Here is a 12,766-nt window from a genome sequence, read left to right on the forward strand (position 1 = left end):
GGGACAGAGGAGGTTGTTGAAAATTTAAAATCGTGAATTTGAAAATGCGAGGGTTCAGAATAAGCCACCCAGGTTGTACCTCAGTTATGTGTAGATTACTTTGAGCTAAAGGCAATTTTATCTTCAGGGTCAAGAGAAGTTTTACCTTCAGGGAAAGCCTCTCAGGTGCATTCCCTCATCCCTAGCTGAGGACGGCTAATCTTCCTCAATCCCCTTTTCTTTTCTTTTTTTCTCAATCCCCTTTTCTACCTCTGAACCTCTCGTGTGTGAGGTCTCTGACTCATGCATGTGGGCTCCCATACATATGTATATATTAAATGTGGCTCTTTTCTTTTGCTAATTTGTCTCATGTTTATTTGATTATTAGTCCAGCCAGAAGAACTTCGGGGGAAAGTTTGTTCCTCCCCCACAAGGGGCATGCTAGAAGATGACTATAATAATAAAAAAAAATTTTTTTTCTTTTAAAAATTGCAATTGGGGGAACTTTCAGAAGCTGGTTCTGTTTCTTGATTTGGGTGCTGGGCATATTCACTTTGCAAAATGTACATGTTTTTGCACTTCTCCGGATGTATACTTCAATAAAAAAAAAGTTTTAAAAATTGCATTCTGGTACTTTCTATTCCATTAAGTGTCTTCTTCCATGAAAAAATAAGCCAGTCAAAACCCACTAAATTCCGTTTCTCTCCTACTAATGCATTGCAACAGTCGTTTAAAAAAAACATGGTTCTATTTTAGAAAACAAAACAGAGCAAGAAAGCCTTCAGCCAGCCCTCCGCAGCCTCCACCGCTCTTGCTGAGCACCTGCTTGCAGGTATGAGTCAGGCTGCATCACCGCCCCTGAGTGGCCCTCCTTGCCTTGCCCGCAGCGTAATCATCTCTCAGAGGAGATTCTTAAGGGCGCCATCAGGAGCCTCCACTTTGAACTAGACCTGACAAGCCCTCTTCTCTGCAGACTCACCCTGCTGCGGGCAGCTCTCCTTAAGCTCCAAATCTGGGAGGCGATCAGCACAGGCATGTTAGAGGGTTGGCGTTATCCCTACAGCACCGCCTGTATCTCCTGAGCCTTGTGCTTCCTTTAAAAAAAAAAATAATAATAATTTCTTTATTGATTAAGGTATCACATATTTATCCTCAACGCCCCCCCCCCCAATCCCAATCCCCCACACCTCCCCACTCATACCCCCACCCTGCTATTGTCCTTGACCACTGGTTGGGCTCATATTTGTGCACATAAGTCCTTCGGTTGATCTCTCCCTTTTATCCCCACCCTCCCTTTGAGGTCCAACAGTCTGATCTAGGTCTGTTCTTGTTCATCAGTCTATGTTGTTCACCATTTCCCCTAGATGAGTGAGATCATGCCCCACTGGAAATATACTTATAAGAATCAAAAATGAGACAAGCAATAATTGTTATGCTGAAAGGCATATGAATCAGACTGTAGTGAGCTTCTTTCTGGGCCACCAGTTCTTTTGAGACCCAATTTCAATGTCAAACAGTGCTTCTAAACTGTCTTCTCTCCTCCATTAAGCTGACAGCTCCCCGGGGGGAGGGGGAAGAGAGCAGTCTCCCTGGGTGTCCCCCTGGCCACTAGTTCGGGAGTCCCAGGACGGTGCAGAGAAGACAGCCTCAGAGACAGCTCCCAGCAAAGCTCGGGCTCCACATGGTGGTAGGTGCGGACAGGCCAGGGCTTAGGGCTGGGCAGATGGGGGGAGGGAGCAGGAGCCTCTTTGAACCCAAGGCAACAGAAACCCCTACACAAAGGATGTTATAGGAAGCATGGATCTGGCTCTTGAGGGCCACTGGTGGAGAGGTGGAGAATGGGGACCTGTGCTCCCCCGATGAGTCACCACACGGGACCCACCAGAGCGCAGGTGCTTGGATCCCCTGCTTTGTTTGATTTGGAGCTTGATTTACTGGCAGAGAAGCCTGCTCCAGATCGGTTGTTTGCATCGATTGACCCCTAAAAACCTAGTCAAAACCAGTGCTTCCCCAAAGGAAGCTCCTGGGCCTGGCACTGCTTTGCGGTGCACCCTCAGTGGCTCGGAGCAGACCTGTGAGTCAGAAAATCAGACTGGAATCCTGGCTTCACTGTATAACCAGCTGTAGGATCCTGAGCAAGTTACAGGACTTAACCAAGTAGAGCCTCAGTTCCGCCATCTGTGAAATGGGGGTGGTAACGTGTACCTCCTTGGGTTGTGGTGGGGGTGGGATGTACATAAATGCCGAGGACAGGACCTTACCAGCAGGAAGGGTCCAAAAACGTTAGCGATTGTCATTACTGAGGTTGGTGTGGGGAAGGCTGGGAGAGGACACCTCCTCAGATTCCTTCCCGCTAATTTTCTTTTTTCTTTTTTTTCCTGAGGTCAGGCAACAAGGGAGAGATTTTAGCTTAGCTGTGCGCATAGGTGGGGCCAGGAGTCCTGTCTGTCCTAGACCCTCTCTTGGCCCAGGTAGGGTGCTTTCACCTCCTGCTCACAGCCCTGGCTCCATGGGCAAGGGCACTGTTACACACACTGCTATGAAATGAATGAGATCATGCCCCACTGGAAATATAAGAATAAAAAATGAGACAAGCAATAATGGTTATGCTGAAAGGCATATGAATCAGTCTGTAGTGAGCTTCTTTCTGGGCCAGCAGTTCTTCTGAGACCCAATTTCAATGTCAACGATTTAGTAGGAAGTTGTGCTGCCCGCCTCACAGGGTAAGAAGCAATGATTCAAACCCACCCCATCGGGTCCCCCATCATAGGTGTCTGGACACAAATCCACCCAATCCAGCCCTCCCCCAGCTCCCAGCCCCCCACCCCCATGGGTGTCTGGAGCCCATCCCCTTTTCATTGCCCTACTGCCCTCTGGCCAGTGCCTCGGCCCAATGCCAGACAGTGGGAGTGCAGAAGAACCACTCTCACACAGCTCTCTGATGTCCGACCTTGGGACACTTCCCCCTGGAGTTGTTTTATTATTACAGCCACTTTATACTGAGGTACAGCCAGCAGAACGGCCAACTGGCCCTAAGCCTCTGGGTTCTAGGCGCCACCTCCCAGGGCTGCCTCCAGGTGGGCCAGGAGCTGGGGCTGTAGGCTGCACTGTCCCTGGGAGGAGGAGCTGTAAATGTATCCTCCTTTGTGGGTACAGGGCGAAGGGGCCGCAGAGGCCCAGAGAATGCCCCCCACAAAAAGCCCATCGAGAGTCCTTTAAATTCTCTGACTCCCCATCCCTGGGTGCTGGTGCCATTTTAGGGCTCAGCCTGTCTGGTTTACAGCTGACCTAATAATTCTTTACCACTTTCGGTCTCATGGTTACCCCTAAAAGGACCCTGACAGGAGGAAGGCACCCCCCTTCTTTGCCTGGGGCTCTTTCTGCCTGTGTTCTCTGCAGAAAGTGGCACACGTCTGAGAGAGCTTTCCCTTATTTTATTTTTTAAAATATATTTTATTGATTTTTTTACAGAGAGGAAGGGAGAGAGATAGAGAGCTAGAAACGTCGATGAGAGAGAAACATCGACCAGCTGCCTCTTGCACACCCCCTACCGAGGATGTGCCTGCAAGCAAAGTACATGCCCTTGACCGGAATCGAACCTGGGACCTTTCAGTCCACAGACTGACGCTCTACCACTGAGCCAAACCGGTTTCAGTGAACTCTCCCTTATTGCAATACCCTTCAAGTACCCTCTGCCCTCTGTTGGGAAAGGATGGGGTTTGATTTGGAGCTTGACCTCTGGGCTCCATTTTATCTATTAGGACTAGAATCTTCCTCTGCAATCAAACACTCATTAGATTGTGCCCTGGTAAACTTTCCAGTCCATCCTCCTCATTTTGGAAACGAAGCCACTGAGGCCAGATGGAAGTGACCTTTTACATGGTCACGTGGTAAATCAGCACCACTGCACTGCTGCTTCGAATTCAAGACTCCTATTTTAAAAAAATATGTTTTATTGATTTTTTTTTTACAGAGAAGAAGAGAGAGGGATAGAGAGCTAGAAACATCCATGAGAGAGGAACATCGACCATCTGCTTCTTGCACATCCCCTACTGGGGATGTGCCCGCAACCAATGTACATGCCCTTGATCGGAATGGAACCCGGGACCTTTCAGTCCGCAGGCCGAGGCTCTATCCACTGAGCCAAACCTGTTTTGGCTCAAGACTCCTATCCCAGTGCTCCTCCATTGGGCGTGGTTGACTACACCTTCCCAGGATTAACTCCTGACCTAATGCCTCACCTCGCCTTCCTTTTTTTGGCATCCCTAGAAGACAGCCTGAAGGAGGCAGGAGGCGAGAGAGGGTAGGGGGAGGAGCAAGCGGAGCCTGGCCCTTTAAGAGGGCGTGCTGGCCCCGCCCCCCGCCCCGCCCCGCCTCGGGCGGCGCAGGCGCAGGCGGGCTCCGGGGGGACGCGGGCGGGCGCTCGGGGCTCGCGGGCTGGCGCGCGGGGCCGCAGCACCTGCGGGGGCCGGAGCGGGGCTCGGCGCCCATTGGGCGGACGTCGGCGCCCGGAGGGAGGGGTGGGCCGGGGACGCGCCGGGGACGTGGGGGCGGCCGCGGAGTCGGAGTCGGGGCCGGAGGGACGCGGCTCCGCAGCCCCCTCGCGGGGGACGGGCGGACGGCGGCGGGGGCGGTGTGAGCGCGCGCCCCGGGCAGCACCATCTGGAGGGGCGGGAGCGCGCGGCCTCTGGGGGGCAAGCGGGTGCGCTGGGCGGCGCGGGCGGGGGGCCCCCAGCAGGGCGCGCAGGCGGAGGAGGAGCGCGGCGGGCTGAGCCCCGCGCTGCCCGAGCAGCAGCCGCCGCGGGTGGGCGTGCTCAGCTGGGGGCCCCAGCAGCTGCGCGGGCTGAAGCTCGGCGTGGAGGAGCAGGGGGGCGTGGGCCCGGCGGTGCAGGAGGAGGGCGGCGCGGGGCCGTGGGGTCAGGAGTGGGGCGGCCGCGGCCGGGAGCCCAGCCCGGGGGCGGTGTGGGGGGCGCCGGACGGCGCGGGCTGGAGGCGGCGGCTGTCGCCGTGGACGAGCTCGGGGAGCTGGCCCGGGGTGCAGGAGGAGGGGCTGGGGGCCCGCACGCTGCACCAGGAGAAGGGGGAAGGCAGCCCCGCGGTGCAGGAGCGCGGGGAGGCCCTTTCCGGGGTGCAGGAGCGGGGGGAGGGGAGCCCACGCCGGCGGCTGCTGCGGCAGCAGCTGTCCGAGTTCGGGGACCGCTCCTGGGAGCGCGGGGAGGGGCTTGAAAGTTCGGGGGAGCAGCCCTGGGAGAGCTGCGGGCACCCCGGGCGGGAGGCGGTGGTTCTGGGGGAGGTCCGGACGCCCAGAGAGAGGCCCGAGCTGGTGGGGAGGGCGCGGCCTGTGGGGCCCCAGGGCCCCGAGGGAGAGGGGCGCCCGGGGGTGCAGGAAGCAAATTGGCTTCCCGGGGTGCAGGAGGGACAGGTGGTGCGGGCCGTCCAGGAGACGTACCTGGACGGGAAGGGGCTCCTGGGGGGAGAGGGGCCCCCGGAGCGGCTCAGGACCCGGAGGCGCCGGCGCAGGAGGAGGTGGTGAGCCACCGGCGGGCTGCCCAGTGCCAGGATCGCCCAAAGGAGCACAAGATGTAGGGCTTTGGGGGAGTGGGGAGCAGAAGAGCCTGGGAGCGACTGCCTGAGAGCCCGCTGTGTCCTGCTGGGTCCCCTGCGGCCACCCCGGTCTGGACATCCATCCTCAAAGCAGCGTCTGCAGAGAGGCGGCAGGAGGTAAGGAAGCCCATTTCTGCCCTCTGGTGCGTTTGGAAGCCGGGACCCTGCGGTTACCTCAGTGAGGGTGCACCCCAAAAGGCCCTTGTTCACTGTCCCCTCCACCCCCCAAGTTTAAACGTGGGGAGGGAGGAAGCAGTGCAGTTTTCAACAGCGAGGCAGGAACCCGCGCCCCCCCCCCCCCCCCCCTTAAATGCCAGCGAGAGTGATGGGGCATTTCCTCAGAGTCTAGACTGGAGGTGAGCCTGGGTGGCTGCCAGGCCTGGGCAGAAGGAAGCGGGGGAGCCGCAGGCTGAGGCTGCAGAGGAGGCTGCCCTCCCTCCCTCCGCTGGTCTGCCTTTGGAGGTAGGGGTGCCTCCGTGCCATGCCGTGGTCGTAGCTGGCATGGTGCAGTCAGCCTAGGTGGTTGCCACACGTCCTTACAAGACGATCCGAAAGAGGGAAGAGGGCAGCATTGTGTTAACAGGACCTTATCTCGTGCGGCAGGCAGCGACTTGGGCACGAGCCGACCCGCTCCCGCCACACCTTCTTGTCACAGCTGATTAATGTGGGAGGGCCCGGAGCCAAGGATGGATAGTGGGCAGGAGGGTGGAGAGCTGCTAGGTCGCTGTCTGTCTCCCGAAGGAACCCAGCCTGGGAGGGGTGGGAGAGGACGGGTATCTACCCCATCAGGCTCTGGGCATCCTTTGTGGCCCAGACCTCAGCCCCAGCCCGTGGAGGTGGCCTGATGGTCCGCTGTGGCATCATGGGTTTGGTACCCACTGAAGCCAGCTCCTGCACCAGCCTAGAGGCGGGGTTTGCGGGGGTCAGTGCTAGATTTGACTTTTATGTTGATTTTTTCATGGCCTGGTGTCAGGCCTTCTCATTCCTGGCCCAGGGGGGCTGCTCACTGTCTGTCTGGGTTTTGCTTCTCCAGTCCTGGGGGCTGGGAGACGGGGTGCAGAATTGCAGCTGCTTCAGGGCCTTGAACCGGGACCAGTCTCTGCCCCAGCCCAAGGTGTGGCTCTCAGTCATATGGCCCCCAGGGCCCTGTATGAGGCACACGGGGTGGAAATCGTTGGGCGGGAGTGGTGGTGACTTCCTAGCTAGGCAGCCCCTGGGACTGTGCCGGCGGAGCCGGTTAGCCTGCTCCTCAATCAAACCCAGACTTGTCTGTCGGCTTCAGCCCACGCCTGCCTGTCTCGCTGCCACCCCAAACACTCAGGGACCTGAACCTCCGGTGCTGTGTCCAGGGTGCCTGGTTCTTCTGGGATGGCCAGACTGGTTCTGTCTCTCTGACTTCAGTGCAAAAACATTGTCTGTTCTAGCCCTAGCCGGTTTGGCTCAGTGGACAGAGTGTCTGCTCCCAGACTGAAGGGTCCCAGGTTCGATTCCAGTCAAGGACATGTAGGACATGGACCTGGATTGTAGGCTGGATCCCTGGCCCTGGTCAGGTCTCCTGTGGGAGGCAATCCAATCTATGTGTCTTTGTTAAATGATGTTTCTCTCCCTCTCCCTCCCTCCTTCCCTCCTTCCCTCCCTTATCTCCCCCCCCCCCCGCCCCCCCCCCCCCCCCCCCCCCGCCCCCAACACACACACTCTCTCTGAATCAATGGGAAAATATCCTCTGGTGAGGATTAACAACAACAAAAATTGTTCTAAACATGTACACAGAAGCACACATCTTCACTTATTTCAAGTCCCCCTTTTTAATTTGTGGTAGATGAAGATGAGGAGGAGGGTTTTGCCAGATCTGGGTTTAGATTACTTATGAGCTAGGTAACGTCCTGGGGCAAGATAACGCCTTTGGGTTTCAGTTTCCTTTTCTGTGTGGTGGTCATGCCTTTCACCACAGTGTCTTTTTCTTTTTCTTTTTTTTCAATTTGAACAAAATGCATTTAATGCAATTATCAGTAGTCTATAACAATAACTTTTTTGTTATAGGTTTGTTGGGTAAAAGATAATAATCTTTAATAGAACTGTTCATGTATATTAAATCTCCAGAGTTTTCTTTAACCATATATATTTTTTAATTTCTTTATTGATTAAGGTATCACATATTTGTCCTTATCCCTTCATTCCAATCCCCCACCCTTCCCCACTCATGCCCCCACCCTCCTATTGTCCTTGACCACTGGTTAGGCTCATATGTGTGCACACAAGTCCTTTGGTTGATCTCTCCCTTTCATCCCCCCTCCCTCTGAGGTCCACCAGTCTGACCCACGGCTCCTTATCTCTGGGTCTGTTCTTGTTCATCAGACTGTGTTGTTCACCATTTCCCCTAGCTGAGTGAGATCATGTCCTACTGGAAATATACTTCTAAGAAACGAAAATGAGACAAGCAATAATGGTTATGCTGAAAGGCAAATGAATCAGCCTGTAGGGAGTTTCTTTTGAGACCCAATTACAATGTCAAACAATTCCTTATGTATATGTGTCAGCAATGACATTTCAGTTCTGGATGGTGGACAAATAGTCTTCTTTTTAAAAAAAAAAAATATTTTTATTGATTTTTAGAAAGGAAGGGAGGAGAAAGAAATAGAAACATCAATAATGAGAAAGAATCACTGATTGGCTGCCTTCTGCACACCCCGTACTGGGGACAGAGTCTGCAACCTGGGCATATGCCCTCACCGAATTGAACTGTGACCTCCCGGCCTCTATGTCAGTGCCCAGCAACTGAGTGTGCGGCTCCCAGTGTCTCGGGTGCTGAAAGCTCAGACCCTGCGTTGTCCGTCTGGTACCCTCCCCGGGAGCTCCGGGTGGCCCCCCTCCCCGGGAGCTCCGGGTGGCCCCCCTCCCCGGGAGCTCCGGGTGGCACCCTCCCCGGGAGCTCCGGGTGGCACCCTCCCCGGGAGCTCCGGGTGGTACCCTCCCCGGGAGCTCCGGGTGGTACCCTCCCCGGGTGGCACCCTCCCCGGAAGCTCCGGGTGGCCCCCCTCCCCGGGAGCTCCGGGTGGCACCCTCCCCGGGAGCTCCGGTGGTACCCTCCCCGGGTGGTACCCTCCCCGGGAGCTCCGGGTGGCACCCTCCCCGGGAGCTCCGGGTGGTACCCTCCCCGGGAGCTCCGGGTGGTACCCTCCCCGGGTGGCACCCTCCCCGGAAGCTCCGGGTGGCCCCCCTCCCCGGGAGCTCCGGGTGGCACCCTCCCCGGGAGCTCCGGGTGGCCCCCCTCCCCGGGAGCTCCGGGTGGCACCCTCCCCGGGAGCTCCGGGTGGCACCCTCCCCGGGAGCTCCGGGTGGCACCCTCCCCGGGAGCTCCGGTGGTACCCTCCCCGGGAGCTCCGGTGGCACCCCCTCCCCGGGAGCTCCGGTTGGCGGATGTTGGGGAAGAGGGGCCAGTGCTTCCAGACCTTTCACTCTGGCCCATAAGCCAACAGTTATCCCCCGTGCCCTATGCTTTATTCTGGAACACGAAGTGCTTTTTTATTTGTTTTTAATAATAGTTTTATTGCGGTATAATGATAAAAGATAAGTGGAACATATTTAAAACACAAGTTGACGTTTTAATATATGCATATATTTGTGAAACCACACCACAATCAGGATAATGAGCACACCCATTATTCCCAAACTCCCAAGCGTTTTGTAATCCTTCCATCCCACCCCTCCTTTGCCATCCCCCTTCCCCAGGTAGCAGACTGGTTTGCTCTCTGTCATTCTGCATTAGTTGACATTAACTAGAATTTTATGTAACTGGAACCATACAGCATGAGCTCTTATTTTTTTGCCTGGCTTTTTTCACTCACCGTGATTATTTTGAGATTCATCCACGTTGTTTTGAATATCAACACATTCCTTTTCATTGCTGAGTAGCATTCCATTGTCTGTATACACCACAGGCTGTTTATTCATTCTCATATCAATGGGTTGTTTTCAGTTTTGGGTTATTACAGTAAACCTTGATTTTGTGGACCTTGATTTAATGGACAAAATTTCTGGTCCATATATCATGTGAAAATTAGCATCCTGTTAATTTTAAAATGCTTTTAATTTAGGTTTGGTTATAATTAACAGGCTGCTTTTTGTTATTAATGTTCACTGTTTTTAACAAATTTTAGGGAAAAACACTAGTAATTTCGCCAACATAAATAAATATTACATTTCTAAAACTACAGTCTACATATTTAAATCCAAGAGTCACTGCTCGTAAAGTGTTCAGTGAATGACTAGCATGCGATTACACGGCATTTTGTGCCATTATTGGTTCTGTTGTCGCATGGTCTGACTTCCTGCAGCAGTTTTCTTTTTTTTCTTGTTAATCCTCACCGGAGGATATTTTCCCCATTAATGTTTTTTAGAGGGAGGGGGAGAGAGAAAGAGAGAAAGAAACATCAGTGTGAGAAAGAGACACATCGATTGGTTGCCTCCTGCACGTGCCCCAACTGGGTCCGGAGATACAGCCTTCAGCTCAAGTACGTGCCCTTGCTGAGAATCAAATCCGTGATCCTTCGGTGTATGGGCAACACTTTGAACAACGGAGCCACACTGGCCAGGGCTCTGTAGCAGGTTTATTTAAAAATAATTTTGTTGTTTTTTTAAACATTTTTATTGATTTCAGAGAGGAAGGAGAGGGAGAGAGAGGAACATCAATGATGAGAGATAATCATTGATTGCCTTCTACACAGCCCCCTCTGGGGATTGAGCCTGCAACCTAGGCATGTACCTTTGACAGGAATCGAACTGTGACCTGGTTCATAGGTCAGCACTCAGCTTCTGAGCCACACAGCCGAGCTCTGCAGCAATATTAATATCTGCCAGCCACCAGATATTCAGATGGCCACCCTATGTTCAGATGTGCACTGAGCCACTCCCCAGCAAGGTGCATTTGTTTACTTGTGGTGACTGATGAATGCACATATTTACTAGATCTATTTAATATACATTTAAAATTACTTGTCATACATATTTAATTTTAATTACACAAACATGTTTACATAAGTAAAACCTGATAAACTAATTTGTCAATTTTCAACATATGCATTCAGAAAATCTATTTTATTATATAACTAGAGGCTTGGTGCACGAATTCGTGCACTTTGAAAGGAAATTAATTAGAAGGTGGCTGGTGGGGCGGGACTGGGCAAGACGGGCTGGACACACCCTCGGTCCCTCTCTAGCCAGCTGCACCTGGGGTGGTGCCGGGGTGTCCCTCTGGCCGGTGGGACGCTTGGCCTGGCCTGCGGGAATTGAGCTGAAACCGGCTCTCCGACATCCCCTGAGGGCTCCTAGATTGCAAGAGGGCAGTTCTTGGGTAACTCACCGCGGAATCAGGATCCCTCCTCTCTGGTTCTGGGTGCATCATTGAAGAACCATAGTTGCCAAGTCACCGCAGCTAGGCAGCTCCTGTGTTGAGCATCTGCCCCCTGGTGGTCAGTCCACGTCATAGTTACCAGTCGAACGGTCGGATGTTCGCTTAGACTAGGGGTGTCGAACTCAATCAGAGAAGGGGCCAAAATCTAAAATCCAGTCTAAATCGCGGGCCGAATGGTTTACTGAACAGTCATAAACTGACAATGTCATAAACTGACAGCGGAGTGCAGTGATGACAGTGCGGTGCGGGCCACATTTGCAAGGCCTGGCAGGCTGGATTTGGCCCGAGGGCCTTGTGTTTGACACATGTGGCTTAGACTTTTGTATATATAGAAGGACTTTCAGCTTTAACAGACACCCCCTTGCCCGAATTAACCTGTTATATTGAGGATCGAGGTTTTCCTGTACAAATAAAACTGAGCATTTGTTGAAGTCTTTGTATGGACAAATGCTTTTTATTTCTCTTGAGTACATTCTTAGGACTAGAATGGTTGGATCATATAATAGAAACTGTTTCCAAAGTGGTTGTACCATTTTACATACCCACCAATGAAAGTTCTAGTTTGTCCACTTTTTTTTTGTCAACACTTGGTCTCTAATTTGAGACATTCTAATAGGTCTGTAGCTGTATCTCATTGTGGTATTAATTTGCATTTTCCTAATGAGTAATGTCATTGAACATGTTTCATGTTCTTATTTATCATCTATATATCTTCGGTAATATGTCTTCAAACTGTTTGCCCATTTAAAAAAATATATTTATTGCCGGGACCGGTTTGGCTCAGTGGATAGAGCGTCGGCCTGTGGACTGAAAGGTCCCGGGTTCGATTCCGGTCAAGGGCATGTACCTTCGTTGCGGGCACATCCCCAGTAGGGGGTGTGCAAGAGGCAACTGATCGACGATTCTCTCTCATCAACATTTCTAACCCTCTATCCCTCTCTCTTCCTCTCTGTGAAAAATCAGTAAAATATATTAAAAAAAAAAAAATAAAAATAAAAATAAAAAAATATATTTATTGATTTCAGAGAGGAAGGGAGAAGGAGAGAGATAGAAACATCAGTGATGAGAATCATTGATCGGTTGCTTCCTGCATGCCCCCCACTGGGGATCTAACCACAACCCAGGCATGTGCCCTTGGCCAAAATTGAACCTAGGACCTCTCAGTCTGCAGGCTGACACACTATCCCCTGAGCCAAGCTGGCAAGGTCTGTTTGCCAATTTTTTAATTGAATGGGTTTTGTTTTTATCCATATGGAGTTTTGAGAACTCTTCATACATTCTGAATACAAGCCTTTTTATTGGATATATGATTTGCAAATATTTTCTTCCAATCTTGGGCTTACATTTTAATTCTCTTAACAGTGCCTTTTGGAGAGAAGTTTTAAATTTTAATGAATTCTAATTTATGAACTTGTTTGCTTGGTTTTTATGGATTGTGCTTTTAATGTGATGATGAAGAAACCTTTGCCTAACTCAAAGCACTGTGGTTTGCTCCTGTGTTTTTTCCTGCAAGTTTTATAGTTATGGTTTTGCTTTTAGGTCTCTGGTCCATTTGGGCTAATCCTTGTATATGGTGCAAGGTATGAATTGAAATTCAGTTTCTTATGTGTGGAGATCCAGTTCTTCCAGCACCGTTTCTTGAAAAGACTTGTCTCTCTATGGAGTTGCCTTTGCACCTTTGTCAAAAATCAATTGTCTCGCCGAAACCAGTTTGGCTCAGTGGTAGAGCGTTGGTCTGGGGACTGAAAGGTCCCAGGTTCGATTCCGGCCAAG

General features: G+C 52.2%; 1 protein-coding gene across 1 annotated transcript in view; it reads left to right on the forward strand.

Moving 5' to 3' along the window:
* Positions 1–5,222: 5,222 nt before the first annotated feature.
* The window catches only part of TNK2 (tyrosine kinase non receptor 2), a gene marked incomplete at its 3' end in the record, with an annotated part of 51,757 nt that continues 44,213 nt past the window's right edge, over positions 5,223–12,766 (forward strand). Inside the window, exon 1 of the mRNA XM_084871530.1 lies at positions 5,223–5,700. The remainder of the gene's footprint in view (positions 5,701–12,766) is intronic.

The sequence above is a fragment of the Pipistrellus hanaki genome (assembly GCF_964339955.1).
Source record: "Pipistrellus hanaki genome assembly, chromosome: 2".
NCBI classification, from domain to species: domain Eukaryota; kingdom Metazoa; phylum Chordata; class Mammalia; order Chiroptera; family Vespertilionidae; genus Pipistrellus; species Pipistrellus hanaki.